The sequence below is a fragment of the Dermacentor variabilis genome, chromosome 1 (genome assembly GCF_050947875.1).
Source record: "Dermacentor variabilis isolate Ectoservices chromosome 1, ASM5094787v1, whole genome shotgun sequence".
Lineage (NCBI taxonomy): Eukaryota > Metazoa > Arthropoda > Arachnida > Ixodida > Ixodidae > Dermacentor > Dermacentor variabilis.
In genome coordinates, this window is record NC_134568.1 from 229,399,212 (window position 1) to 229,414,540 (window position 15,329).

Here is a 15,329-nt window from a genome sequence, read left to right on the forward strand (position 1 = left end):
TGGCCCCTGAAGATCGAAAAAGCCAACACCTTTCCGGCAGTAATGAAGGCCTTTGCTTTCTTGAGGGTGGTGAATTCGAGTGTTTCCACTGTAAGCTCTGCCGTCGTGTTTCAGGCTCGTAGTAGTGGCACAATGGTTCGTCCCCGATCACAATTGGAGACAAGAAGTCGTCACTGTCATTGTGATACAAGATCAGACGAGTCAAGGCAGCGCCGAACTCCTCCGTCTTCTGGCGATGGTTCAAAATATTGGGCATCCATTGCGCACACAAGAGCCGATAACCGAGATGTTCATGAATTATGGCGTGAACGGAACCGTGACTGATGTTCACACGCTCAGCCGGTTCATCGATGCTTATCCTCCGCTCTTGTCTCATCAGCTCATCAACCTTTGCAATTTTGTTGGGGGTGATTGCATGGTGGCTTTGGCCCGGTCTTTGATCGTCTTTGCAACTTTCACATCCTTGTTTGAACCGTTCACTCCAACTCTTCACAGTGACCAATGAAGTGCAATGTTCTAGGTACATGGCAGCCATACGATGACTAATTTCTTTTTAGGAAACGCCTTCAGCTGTCAAAATCCTCACGGCCCCACGCTGCTAAACTTCTGGAGCGTCCATTACGTAACGCAACCTTGTTCAACCCACTGAACCTGCATGTCAATTTTGTAAATGAGAGATGCCTGTGTGCTACGCGCATGCTTCGCAGATAGTGAACTGAACCATTATTGCGCTGGGTGGGTAGACTCACTTTCATTTGACTCGCCCTCGTACATTAGAAATTCTATGATACAATGGAATATACAAATGCGATGATACAGATTGATAAAGGGCAAAAACGTGTCACTGGAAACCAAGTTCGCTGCACGTATACACAAAACCTCGCAACAAGTTATTTAAGTATACGTATGGGTCTCCAATACATCTACGTATCTAAGAAAAAGTCACTGTATATAATCCATGAAATAAGGCAAATAAATATGTCGCACAATCACAGATTCACGGAATCCTAGATCCCGCCCCCATCCCCTCCAATCCCATCCACTCCCTCCCTCCGCCCGCAACGGAAGGCGGCGCGCTTCCTCTCCGCTTTTCTCCTTTGCGCACACAAGACTGAGCCACTATTGTCGGCCCACCCTTCCCCCCCTTCTACGCTTTCACTCGCACATACAGCATGCGGTGCGCGGTACCGATGTTATCGCCCTTGGTCTTTACGCGGAACGTGAGGGCGACGGCGACGGCAGGAATGCGCCGGTAGTGTCTATATAATTGATAATATAATAAGAGTACCCGGCAAGTGAAGCTTCCCGTGGCCCATTGCTTTCCTTTCCGCAAAAGAAGTAACAAAGTCGAACTTTCACCATGCGACAATTCGCTGCGCCACAACAATATCTTTTTTTTTTCCTTTTGTGGGGCGTGGGCACCGAAATAAAAAAAAAACGCAAAGGAAAGTATCTTGGGAACAATTGAATGCCTACTTTGGGCCCCTAATGTGGCTACCGAAGGAATATCGAAGAAAACGTGAGAGGTTTGGTCCACCGAGAACCATGTGCACACTGCTCGGTGTCCTACACCGGCTAGACAAGACTTTCCGGAGATGTGGCTCTCAAGGGAACGCGGTGAAATCCGTCGAGTCCCCACAGTGATGGCGGCGAGCGACCATTGTTTCTTTTTCTCGTCTATTAGCCAGAAAGCGTCCAAAACCCTGCTAGGCGAAAATGCACTCTGCCAGAGAAAACCGAATGCGCACCGAAGTGCGCCGCGCGGTGGTAGGGGCAACACGAGAAAAACGCATGCGCTCTCGCTGGCTCTGGCAGCCCGCGGGTAGGGTAGCGAGAACAAACAAAATGAAGAGGCTCAATGTGTCCTCGTGAATAAAAGTCAAAGTAGAAAAAAATAAATAAGGTCGTAGCTACCTTTGCTGGCGTTAGTGTCTAAACATGGATGCTTTGGAGTAGCTGAAAACAAACATTGATATTTTTCTGTGTGAGATGGCGGCACAAATGAACCACCACAAGTCTTCATCTCATCGAACCTCGCTGCGTGCTTTGTCAACTTGTCTGGTAGTGCGTTGATTTGGCTTGCCTTGTATGTTCCGGTGTACCACTTTAGAAAAGTCAATACACCTTTGGCGTCAAATGTTTATAACAGCATTAAACCAACAAAGTTTAGCAATTGAAAACCGAAAGTACAACTTTGGAAATGACAATGCACCTTTCACATAAAAAGTTCATGAGAACTTTATACCCATAAAGTTTCGGAACTGACATCCATGCGCTCCGTATATTCCGCAGCCTCTGCGAAATGCCGCGGCGAGCCCGTTCGCCATCAAAACGCCCTCGAAACTTTGTGCTCGGATGGGGCTGCTTGCGTTATGTGACTTCCGGTGCATGGATGTTGTCGCAAAATCACATCCGAGTTCGCAATGTTCGCGGTGAAATGTTTTTTCGAGCGTGAAGAAGACATTCTAGACAAAGTCCAGAATGATTTCCGGCGCCCGGGGTTGCTTTGGTCAGCGGTGCATGGACAGCACGAAAAAATTTCGGGGGGGGGGGGGGGGAGGCTGAAGCCCCATAAGCCCCCCCCCCCCCTGGCTACGCCCCTGCTGTGTAGTATGCAGTATTGGGCGCTGGCAACATTCTTGGACGTCTAATGTAGGCGGCACACTGCAGTGAGCAGCATTGCTGGCAAGTTTCCCCCGCGAAGTAGGGACGGCATGAGCTCTGAAAGATATGCCAGGGAACTGTGGAAAGGAGCGAAGATCAGTTAGCCGCTATGTGGTCATTCTAATGAATTGGACAGGCGCGATTACATAAACTTCTTTCTCTCCGGAAATCAAGTTTTTTTCTCTACTAAGGCACACGCGGTTGATAACGAGGCAAAATTGCAATGTCTTTGTCGCCAGAAATAAAGAAAACTCGTATTATTACCATATACGTAATTTTTAGCTTCATCTAAATCTAAATCTTCTCACTGTCCGAGACCTGCATAACAACACAATGCGTCGTGACCTTGAGCGCTGAAAATAATCAACCCATTGCAACTGTTCCACTTATCTCTCTTTTTGCAGCTTTGGAAAAATACTACGTATATACTGACCACAAGTTCCACGCGTAAAAGCGGTCGACTAGATTTTATGACGGCATTTTTCGAGCTCCCTGGCTCCTCTCAAGTAGGCGCACACAGCGACGCGCAACAGGTCGCTGTCACTTGTCACCGTCTCTGGTTTATTTCGTGACCGGCCACTTACACCTGCCTCGATCGTCTGCAACCGCGGCACTCCCTCCCTCCGATCTTGGACAAGTGCAAAGCAAACTGGCCTGCGCTGTTTGAACAGCGCCAACTCGACGGGGAGCCACGGCAGAAGGAGGGAGAGCGAAGTGTGGCGGTGCGTGGGCGGAGAAAGAGGAGAGGAGGGAACCGTGGATCCGGGGTCTGGGGAGCCGTGGCGTGCGCGCCCCCTCGGGCTGCTTACGAAATGTCGGCAGGTGCGCGTATACGAGACCCCTCGGCGATCGATACGGCAGAGCTCTCCCGGAAGACCGTCCCATAAAGATTGCCGGCCGCCGGCTATCGTTGGCAACCCTGGACCGAGCACCCGACGTCTGCACGCCCGCGCGCGGTTCCCACGCTCGTGAAAAGAGATTGTTCGGGAAGGGGGTGCAATCGGCTTTTCCTGTCCCTAGCTGACTGCTCCGTGGAAAAAAAGGGGGTGCGCGCCTCGGAAGCACTGCACGGTGGCGTTATCCATAAAAGCGCCGCAGGGAGACCAATCCCCTGCGCGGTCTTTATCGTGAAGATGCAGAGAGCGAACGACGTGCGAGAGAAATGGGAAGAAGGTGCCTTCGAAAGGATCCTGCCTGCACGCGCTGACACAAAGCGCGAGGGGAAGAACAAAACGTATTGTGCGGCGCAAAGGTAACTGGCGTGGAGCAGTCAAAGCTTACGGGTGCAGAGCGTTGACATTGTTTGAGCTCGCATAGGTGCCTCGCATCCGCGTGGATTCGCCCGTTTGCGCTTTAAGCGTGTAGCACGATGCAGCTTGATAGCGCTGTACTTAGGGTGCTTAGACAGGTGATTCTTAGGAAAGCGATACGCAAATACACATTTACTTTATCGTTTTAAGCGATAGATTCTAGAATAAGGCCACGATAGAGCACAGTCTCCCGATCCAGCCTTTCAGATGTAAGTCGAAAGAAATTTCGTGCACTCCCAGACACTACATCCTGATTTACGGTAAAGCGTTCCATGTACTCTACTGTGCCTGTGTATGTCTCTCGAGATCGAGCTTCATCTTTCAGTTATATAAACGCGCATAATTTACCAAGCATCTTGAGGCTGTGCAACCCTTCCCTGATGTACTGAACGGGCACAACGTGAATGTTACATGCTAACAGGGATCATGAAATGGCGCGCGTTTCCAGTGCTGAGGCATCAAAATGAGTGGTTACAACTCGTGTAGGTACAATACGTACTTGCTATTCTCTTCATTCTTTCTACGGGCGCTCGGTTTCCATATCGGTTTCACGAGCGCCATAAATCATTCTCCTGATGGTGCTTCTCCATTTGCCAAGCAGACCGATGCACTAAAACACCGGGGAAAAAAAAAAAAAAAGAACAGCTCGTCTTCTTTTGGAAAGCATTCAGGCGGGGGGGGGGGGGGGGGGGTCGCTGCGTCCCCTAGCACGCTACACGTGCACGGTAGCTCTCAGTTAAAATAAGAGAAAGTATCCTTTCCGATCGCATGGAGTGCAACCTGATTGCGTGCTTAAAGTGCACATTCCTGACAACCTGCAAAAGCGCGGGTTAGTGCGAGCACAGCACTGATACATTTCTTGGTGCGTTCCTGCTTAATTGGTAAAAATGCAGCGCGGTTGGGACAAAGACAATATTCACGAAAACAGCATTACAAGCCTGAAGTACGAGTAGCACTGTGAAACCTTTCGCATGAAGCGGTTTAACCAAGTATGAACCGACTCGCCCAAATCAAGGCTGTTCGACATCGCGCTTCCATACCGTCGTGCAATGTTATCTTCACTCTATACATACTTAGATTAATTTATTCGTTTTAGTCATTCATTAAGTTATCCTTGGTATTTCTGTCCCGATGTTTTCACTAGGCCCAGTACGCCTGTAGAAATACAGCCCGCAATTGGTCATCGTCGCTTCCGTTGTCTCTCTTTTGCGACAATCCGTATGGGGGCTTGCATGGCACCCGAATGCCAGCCAGTGAGAAAACGATGCCACGTGTAATAATTTTTATAAACACGATGCAAAATATGCGAACTAATGCTCAATTGTCAGATCTGTTATCTGCTACATAGCGTTTGACTACTCCTTCTGGCGCAATCATATGGGCCCATGAAACATCTTGTTTTATACTGTTATTATATACATGGTGCCCTAGCTATCGTGCATCAAGATTTAAAGGTATGCAAATTTCACGCAGCTGAAAAGAACCAAGGTAATGTTGTTTTCTGTCGCTTGGAGATACAGCTTTTTTTTTTTACATCCCGCCTATATACATAATTAGCCTTAATTAATTATTCATCTTCTAAAATAATATAATTATATCAAAAATGTCAATAAGAAAATTGTACAGTAACTCCCGATACAGCTTTCTGTTGCTCAATACGTGCTACATAAAAGCTTTTTTCCGAGCGTGAAACAAGCCCGCGAATACACGCAAAGTGCCTCGAGCGGCCAGACGCGCGGCAATTTTGCATGTATTCGCGCAATATTTGCGTGCATTTGCGCGCAATTAATTAAGACTAATTATGTAATTAGGCGGGATGCAAAAAGAAAAGTATTCTGAGCATCTCGAAGCGAAGGCAAACAACACTACCTCGGTTCTGCTCAGCTACGTGGCATGTCCATATTTTAAAATCTTGGTGCATTATAGTCGGGACACCCTGTTTAAGTATTGGAAGACTGACTGCTAAGCATGCACTGTTGTTCTATCTACATGACACCACGCTTGATCAGTCGTTTCATTTAACTACCACTGGATGGTGGATTCGCGGTTATGGCACTGTGCTCCTGAGGAAGAGGCAGCGTGTTCGATTCCCGTCAGTGGCGACCGCATTCCGACAGGGGCGGAATTAAAGAAATCAGCATTGCACGCCTGTTAAACGATCACGCCTGGCCAAAGTTAACCTAGACGTTAAAAGCGCCTCCGATAGCCCCTGTACACCTGTACCCCCCTTTCTTTCTCCGCGTCTTCTAGCGCGAAAAAACGATTTTCGCCCTGCGTTGCTTTCGGTCGTTAAACTTTATCTGTACATTAGTCAATCAAACACGTTTTTGTGCGTGTACTCAAATCTTTGTGGGTGCCATTTCCCGCGTCACCCACATCACCTGGCGACACATGCGAGAAGCATATGCCAGGAAAACGTCTCCGATCTGTAAATGCTGAAGCCGGTGACTACTTTGAAGCTCCAGTTCTCACTTACGAGCACTGTGGAAATTGGAGTGCTGGTAAGTTGTTATCGGAACACCAGTGCGTGTCATAGCATATTTGTGAGGGCGTATTTCTGTTAACGGCTACAATAGTGACCTGTGCTCGAAACTTGATAATTACAAAGTCATTTAGTGAAATTTCGTTAATTAGCTGTCACCGCTTCACAATTTTACGAGAAAGTAGTGCGCATCACTTCAAATAATCAAGCTGGTGAGAAAGCATTGCAGCATATATACCACAGATATCTTTAATGAGAGTGTTCGTACTCTCTTCTTTCCGTTCGATTTCTCGTGGGCGGAACATTTCATGTGTTAGGGCCCTCTATCTATTTTAAGTGTTTTTAATGTTTTATGTAATTTTAGTAAGTCGAAAGCCTTAAGTGGCTGGTTGCGCGATAGCCTTGAAAAAAAAAAACGCAGCGTCTAGTCAAGTGGTACAAAAAAAAAAAAAAACACGTGACCTTCTCCGTGGAGCGGCGGGTGGAGAGGCGAATGAACGGCGTGCACAGACAGAGAAAAACAGGTGTTGCGTCGCTGACGTCACACGGCGGCGGCGGCGGCGGTTGTGGCGACAGTCGCTGCGAGAGAGACGGCGATGCAGCACGCTCGCCCGGGGCCCAGCGGATTGCGCGGTAGGCCTAGGAAGTACGCTACGGCTGAGGATGCTCGCCACGCGAGAAACGAGGTGCGACTTGCGAAGCGGCACCAGCAATGCGTGCGACCGCGAGTGCTGCTTTCCCCTGCTGGGATGACGCAACGTAATAGTACTCGGCTTGGCTTGTGTTACACATTTGTAACACTTACTGTCGACAGGCATGCTGCACATTTAGGTAGTGGATTAAGTGCTTCTTACCCACAAAGATTGAATTTTCAGCATGACACCAGTTTAGAGATATTCATTGCCAAAGTGTGAAAGTGTGCCACGAAATATATGGGTTTTCTAGTTGTTTTTGTGATTCACTACCTAAGAGAGCGAGAGCGTTTTGGTAAAAAAGTAAGCGAAACAAAGTAAGTGAAACAACAGCGGACTTTTACCGCGACTTTGATGGCGCATTTCTCGGAACTCGTGCTGTCATCATAATTTGTTCCAAGTGGATATGCCTTGCAACCTCACCGGCTACAATTCGTAAATTGCGACAGACCCTCTTCATGGCGATGCCGCGGGTGCCGCCATGTTTGATCACGCCGTGACACGTTGATTGCTTGTTCCATCTGCCTCCGTTGACTCCGTGTTTACAATGGTGCTGTTGGTGCAATGGTGCGTTACAACGCCGGCAGATGAGTGATTCTTTTTATCCTTGAGGAAAGCCACGGATAGCGAAGGGCCGCAAACACAGGCAGTTCATATGTAGCATCGGCCCGTAAACTTGTTCGCATGGATTCCTTCCATTTAATAAGACGGTCACTATTTTTTTGCAGCCCAAGTGCGGCACGCATCTTCCCTCTACAGCTCCACATTTCGCAGCATGAATAGAGCACAGTGCGCCAGCTTTGATAACCCAGTTGCAGTTCTGACAGCTGATCGCACAGGAGCAGGACAAAAGCGGAAATGGTTTCGTATTCGGGCGCTTTTGCTGAGGCAACGTCTGGCGTGCCGCCGAAAGCGCCACCTCGTTTCTATATAGCGAGCTGCTCCGCGAGAATGGTCTACGTACGTGCTGTAAAGTCAACATTAAAAGTCAATAAGTAATTTTTTTGCCATTTAGTTTATTAAGTGTTTCGATTTGTCGGGTAATAGTTATTGTCCGCCTCTGTGAATTATACCACTCGAGGAGTGGAATTATGCTATCGACCACAGGTGATTTTCTTTTTTTAATTCTGTAAAGCTTAAATACGAGCACCCCGTATATATGTGACTGCGGTTCTGTAACGGTCTCCTTTAAATAAACACACAGGGCATGATGAGCAACACTTCGATGTCTCCCTCACAACGCTGACGCGAGCTCTTCTCTGCGCTGCTGCGACGACGGAAAGCGGCGACGGACGGCGTGTCTGCAAGCGAACCCACCTTGACTCCAGAGTGATCGTCGACGCAGTCCTCAGCGAAGCTCGCACCTGCAGAACGGCTTCTCGCGTGGCGTCGAGGCACTGCGCACGGCATGGGCGGCATCTGCAAAGGAGCAAGCCGGAAACGGTATATTTGGGGAGGGAAACTCGGTGGCGAGTTAGCGGTAACTACGAGGGCAAATGCGTCGGCATCAAGTCGCACATCTTTGAGGTCCCGAATTCATGATTATATGCGCATGTATTGCAGCTGACGGTGGTCTTCCGCGGACCACCGTCAGTTGCACTTTGCTCCTCGAAGAGGCAGGACGCGTGTCGAAAGAGCTCCCGAACAACACTTCACATTCGGAGCGCAGACTCCGAGTTGCATAGTTCCCTGCGCGTCAGGCTGACGCATTTCTTCCGCGCAAGGAACTGAGCGAGAAACACCAATAGAGGATAGTCGCATTCAGACGCACAACGGCCATCCAATGACCTCGACTGTAAGGCTGCCACGTCTGCCCCTATATTCATATGAGCTATTGGGAGCAGGCTGCTTTCGTCACCTTGCGGCGCAGGCGAGCGTCCCGGAACATTTTTGCAAACTTCGATGTGGCTTCGCTGCAGTGTCTCAACAGATCAATATGCGTAAAATCAAAACGTCGTCTGCACACTGCATGTTATAGTAATACTGAAAATATTTGCTTTTTATGCGCTGTGGATAAAAATACGATCGCAATAACACTTTTGCATGTCTGCTACATTTCTTTGTTCACTGATCACTCGAGAACAGCTGAGTAGAACGACGAGAAGCAAGGCAGCGCTTCGTCAGTTTTCATCACTTAAATACATTTCATCATCTCACCTCTCTACATTGAGAAAATGAGATTACATTAACTATCTCTCCACCCGTACGTCATGTTTAGTATAATTAGCGATGAATACAAATTCTGCGCTGCACAAGAGCTTATTTTTGACACTATTCAGCGCCAATTTTCCTTTCTGTTCATAGATTTCGGTGGCAATGGCATGCAGTAGCCTAGCGGACGAAGACAGCTTTGTGCGCATCGCAAAGATGGCTGTGCCGACTGCGAAAGCGTGATGCTGTCGCAGCAAATGAGTTCAGAATAAGCGTAAATACCGAAATTGTTTTGCTTAAGAAATATACCTTCAAGTTCAAGCTTCATTTTCTTTCATTTCTAACAAGATATGAAAGTAATCCAGAGAAGCAGCTTCCTACGCGCGAGCAGGCTGTTCGTTCTCTGATGAAGCTTTGGCTTTCTGCAGAGACATAATATCAACGGTGGATTTTATTTCACATCCAGTGCCTTGAAGCTTCAGGATTGGTCTGTGTGGAAGAAGCCTTTGAGATTAACTCTTGGCAGGGACTTTTCTTTTAATTTTAACATTTCAACGCTTGTTCACGGCCAGTCTACCTCACCAATAAGTCTTGCTTTCTATAGTTTGACGTTATCTATTTAGTAGGGGGCTCCTTTAGACTGTGCCACAATCTTTGACAACATTCGTGAATTTTTTTATGGCTTGTTTTTTCAGTACCTGGCCATGGTGGCTGCATTTCGATGGGGGCGAATTTCGAAAACACCCGTGTACTTAGATTTAGGTGCACGTTAAAGAACGCCAGGTGGCCCAAATTTCCGGAGTGCCACACTATGACGTGCCTCATATTCAGATCGTGGTTTTGGCAAATAAAACCCCATAATTTATTTTTTAATTATTTATTTCAGTCATGATGGGCGCATTTTTTTATGTCTGACCAATTCAAGAATGTCTAGTGGGCCACTTTGTTTTTTCACGCAGAAAATGGGAATGATATCAAAGGCATGTAATACGAATTAACATACTCGTTTATTTTCAAGCATCCATCTTGAACCTCCTCCCATTTCTTCTTTCTCCCCTGCCTTGCATCGTCTTTTTTTTCCGAAAAACCTAGTCCTTGGTGCTTGCTCATAATTTCCCATAACGTCATGACCATTACACATACCGCTGAAAAAGAGGCATTGGCTGACACCATGGGGTACTTGTATTCTAGAAGCTACACATACGTCCTCACTTCTGGCTGTTCACTGACGACCAGGTGTTAAACTATCTATCTCATGGGAGTAATCCATTCGAACGTCAGGATGGCGCATTGGAGTCACTGTAAAACAAGAGTTGACGTTCTATGTAAACCATCGGCCAGGCGAGACGCTAGCTGACTCTACGCTTCTCTCCAGACATCGGAGAAGTGAATATATCCCTTCATAGCCGTGTTCACACATTGTGAGAAAACACCTACATTATAAAGGGATTTCTTTTTTTTTTTTTTTAGTAGTAGTGGGCAGCTCGGCGTCTAATATTTTGAAGCTGTACCTGGATATTCGAGAGCCACGAAGCCTCGATGGGTTTTGGCGAACCTATAAGAATATTAAAAAAAGTCATTTTCCATAAATAGACATCAAGGAGAATAGCAAAAGCTACGTTAAAGCGCACGAGCCACGCCGTTTGTCACTACACCTCCTCGTGCCGGTAGTGGGTAATCCCTCTCCGGAATCAAACCCTGAACCTCCGTTAGCCGTAGCAACCATAGTAAGCAAGTAACCTACTACCGAAAATTATAAGGCAGGCACTTGAAAAAAAAACGTCGCCGGCTCGTGGCCATGCGCTCAGAACAAAGTTATCGACGGCCACCACACGATACGAGCCAGCTATGGTGAATGGAACTCATTTTCAAGTCACCTTTAAAACATAATATGAAGTTTAAACAAACAAATTAAGAAAAAGAAAACGAGGCCAGGGAGTCAGTGAGACTCAATCATTCCTGCAGGGTTGCAACACATAAATATAGAAAATGAGGACGCTAATTCTCTTTTGGTGCTATTGGAGCCAAATGTGATCTCAAAACTAGTGGGTGTTTCACAACGGACTAGCTTTCCACCGTAGAAAGTTCCAGAAGTACGCCGTTGGTTAATCACTCATATATTCAGCTATTTATTGCGGACAAGGAAATTGGGTAGTTGGGAGGCTCCCACGATACCTGAAGGGATTCGCTTCATTACCTCGTCATTTTCGGGGGAGTAGGCAGATCATTTCAGAAACTGAAATTAGACATCATAATTGTTCGACTACATTTTGCTTACAAGGGCACCTTGTTTTGCTGCGTCTGGTGAAATGTCCTGGCTACCAGCAGATTACGAAATCGGAATCACTGACGGAGGGTCTAAATATTGTTGGGTTCCGGAATATCTTTATGTGTATGTTATATTAATTTCAAATAGAAATGAACTTGAAACTTGAGGAGGCATAGAGAAAAAGCGCAAGGCGGAGCAGTAACTCTCACGCTACAGGTCAGCAGTAAAAAAAAGTAATGAAAGCAAGGTCACCGCCCCTGACTGCCGGTAGTGGAGCCAGGGTCTCACAATCTTAGTTTGAAAGTGCTTGGATGGACCAAGATCGAAATTTCCCGGTTCCTGTAGCGTTATAAAAATAGGCAAGCAGCAATAGATTCGAAAATTGCTACAGTATTTCGGATCGAATGAAAAAAACCGAAATAGTTAACAGGTGAAAACTTCGAGCCCTGCCATCGTAGAAGAGATGGACGGGTGATATTTCGTAGTACTATATTTATCAGTCCTGCCAGGGCATTCTGTAGAATTTTCTTGAAAATCGGTGATTACTATATTTTAAACGCCTTAACTGTTTATTAAAGTTTTATTGCGAACTAAATCATTAATGTACCTGCAAATTTTTTTAGCGTTAGGTGTGCGGAAAACTATTTGAAGATTAGTCCCAATTTCTTTCAGCTTTGTCGCTTTAGATAAAATGTCTCCACAAAATCTTTTATTTCTGGCTCAGTGAGAGGTTGATGATGATGATGTTTGGTGTTTAATGGCGCAAGGGCCAGGTGTGGCCAGCAGTGAGATGTTGTTGCCCAAAAATCGGAGATTGGCAACTTTTCCAAAAATACTGTGGGCGGCATAACTCTAAGGTTCCTTGGGCCAGCAGTTCAAATAGATTAAAATTACGAAAACACTTTTCGCTGTGTACAACGTTTAGTTTTGGAGTGATAGGTCTTCAAACTTGCAAAATCTGCAAGTCGCAAAAGTACTCGACATTTAATAGATTTTTTTTCTGGAAATCTATGTTCCTTCTCGCAAAACAAAGATTGACTCATTTCTACAGGCATTTGCCCACCTCATTAAAAATTCTTGCTGAAAAAGAAATAGTTAGGACGTCCCTAAGGCTGTCCTTATGTGAATACACTGCAGACGTTACGAAACTTTCCGAGAATGTCATTGAGCATACCACTTATCAAGTAAGCGCCAGAATGTTTGCTACGGAATGGTAAACGGTCACACTGACTACATATCGAAAGATCTCCTAAAGGCAACAGTATAATGATTGTACTCTTTCAGCGGCAGTTGCCTGTATCCTCAGAAGCTAATCTAAGAGCGAAAAAAAAAAGGTTGTCCGGCTTTATTAATGTTGTCGTCTAGTTATGGCATCAGCGTTAGAGAGAGAAAAAATGGAATAGAGGAACGGCAGGGAGGTTAGCCAGACGCACGCGCGGTTTGCTACACTGCCCTGGATGATGGGGATACATGGACATCAAGAAAGTGGAGAAACAGAGAGAGAGAGCAGTCAAGCGCACATCTCGAGGTATGTAGCGAGTGTACAAGCGGTCGCCAAGACCTGTTGATTTGAGGTACTGCAATAACGCTTTCATGGCTTTCTGTGCCGTCGATGTGTACGGCCATGGTCCAAGGATCCTAATTTCCGAAAATGGTCTAGAGTCCAGTGGGTTCAATGCTGTCCGGAGAGGTTTATGCTCGGCATCGTGCCGGGGACCGAGACATAAGGTGTGTTCAACCGTTTCTGTAGTTCCAAAAGAGTCGCACATGGGTGTATCCGCTATTCCTATGCGGAACGAGTAGGCCTTTGTAAATGCCACCCCGAGCCACAGGCGGCACAACACTGTCACCTGAGACCCGCCGTGGTTGCTCAGTGGCTACGTTGTTAGGCTGCTGAGCACGAGGTCGCGGGATTGAATCCCGGCCACCTGTGTACTTAGATTTAGGTGCACGTTAAAGAACCCCAGGTGGTCGAAATTTCCGGAGTCCTCCACTACTGCGTGCCTCATAATCAGAAAGTGGTTTTGGCACGTAATACCCCATAATTTACTGTAGCCTGAGAGCAGAAAACTATTGTTGGCACTTGTAGCTTTAAGGATGGATCAGGTGCATGGAGATAACACTTCGGGAGGTTGGGAGAAGACCAATATTTGTAAGTAATCGATAGCTTTAGCCACGAAATAAAGCTTCCTTGCAGCATCGGTTCTGGATAAGGGCTTCGGAACTGGTGGGGCTTTACATGGGTGGACCGGGCGGCTTCGTCGGCGACGTCATTACCAGCAATGCTGGTATGTCCAGGCAGCCAATGAAATATAATTTCATGGCCTTAAGGGATAGTTTGATGGTACTTATCTTTGATCTCATATGCCAGCTGCTTATGAGTCCTGTGATATAGGGCAAAATGCAGACTATGAAGTGCTGCCTGAAATTCGCAAAAGATGACCCATTTCTGAGGTGTCTCTTGCAGGAAGTATTTCACAGCCGCACACAGGGAAACAAGCGCTGCCACCGTTGATGCTGTCATGTGTGAGCGTCTGAATCTGATTGTAGTTTTCATAGCAGGAATAACAACGGCACCTGAAGAGCTGGTAGATGAGACCGTACCATCAGTATAGATGCGTATTCGGTCGCCGTATGTCTCATTCATTAATAGCAGCGTCACCTGTTTCAGTACCATCTTTGGGTGAGTGGCACCTGGAGTACTTAGGGGCAGCTGAGGCTGTTGGAGACACCGCAATCAAAATGAAGGCCTTACTGCTGGTGTGTAACCCGATGGAAGACAATCTGAATGGGTGATTATAGCTTCAGAGAACGTGGCACGAGGTCTCTGAGAGGGCAACAACGCCAAGTGGGGATCGGAGACGCGGGAAAGATGACGAATATGCAACCTGACACAATCCACGGCAGCATATGATTGGATGGGTAATCTTTGGCGAGCCCGATTGTTGCAGGTGTCCACGTGCGGCGAGGCAGTCATAAACACGAGCGCAATGCTTAGAATCAGAAAGTAGAAAAAGCCCGCTCGTTTATTTGCTCGTATTTAGTGCAAATAGAAGGGATATACGTTCTCTGTATGAAATATGATGATTGGTAGGGCAAATGTATCGCAGATCTTATAATACAAGCATTTCTCATTCGCTGCAGTCATCCGTTTAGCCGGCATTCTTTTTTTTTCTTTTTCTTTTTCATCAGGAGAGGTATGTACCGCCATGATGTAGCGAAGCTTCCAAAGCACCTCAATCGTATCGGCTGCCGAATGGTTCGGCTCAACACATGTCAGTTAAAAAATATTTACGTGCACGTAATCAGCACTTCTGACACCTTCAAAGTACTTTGCAATTACGCACTCACTAGACATTTTCGGTACGTGGAGAGTCACTTAGTCTCTCCACGAAATATTTATCTTCGGCACGTCATATCTGATCGAGATATAATAAACAGGAAGTCAACACAATGCACAACAAAGGCATCCAACTGACATCCACCAAACCCAACTTCCTCTAACGGCAAGAATTCCAGGATTCTAATTTTTCGAATAGAGCTTTGAAAGCCAACTACATTTCCGTCATGAACAGCGCTCGCTTGAACGAAGTTCTCATTCACGATTATTATTGGCGCTCCGGCATCCTCCAGTAAGTCCACAGTTTGTCCTGTTATCAACACCTTTAGTAATAAATCGTTCATTTTTTTAGATACGTAGGCGCAAAACGTTATCCATAAATGTGGACGCTCCGTCAAAACTGTCTGGTTTTGTCGTTTCT

The 15,329-nt window shown here is 46.6% G+C and overlaps 1 protein-coding gene across 1 annotated transcript in view; it reads right to left on the reverse strand.

Annotated features, from left to right (window-relative positions):
* Positions 1 to 15,329, reverse strand: part of LOC142558347 (putative G-protein coupled receptor CG31760) — a 230,400-nt gene that overhangs the window by 103,495 nt on the left and 111,576 nt on the right. Inside the window, exon 2 of the mRNA XM_075670494.1 lies at positions 8,466 to 8,567. The gene's annotated coding sequence lies outside the window, so the exon portion shown is untranslated. The remainder of the gene's footprint in view (positions 1 to 8,465; positions 8,568 to 15,329) is intronic.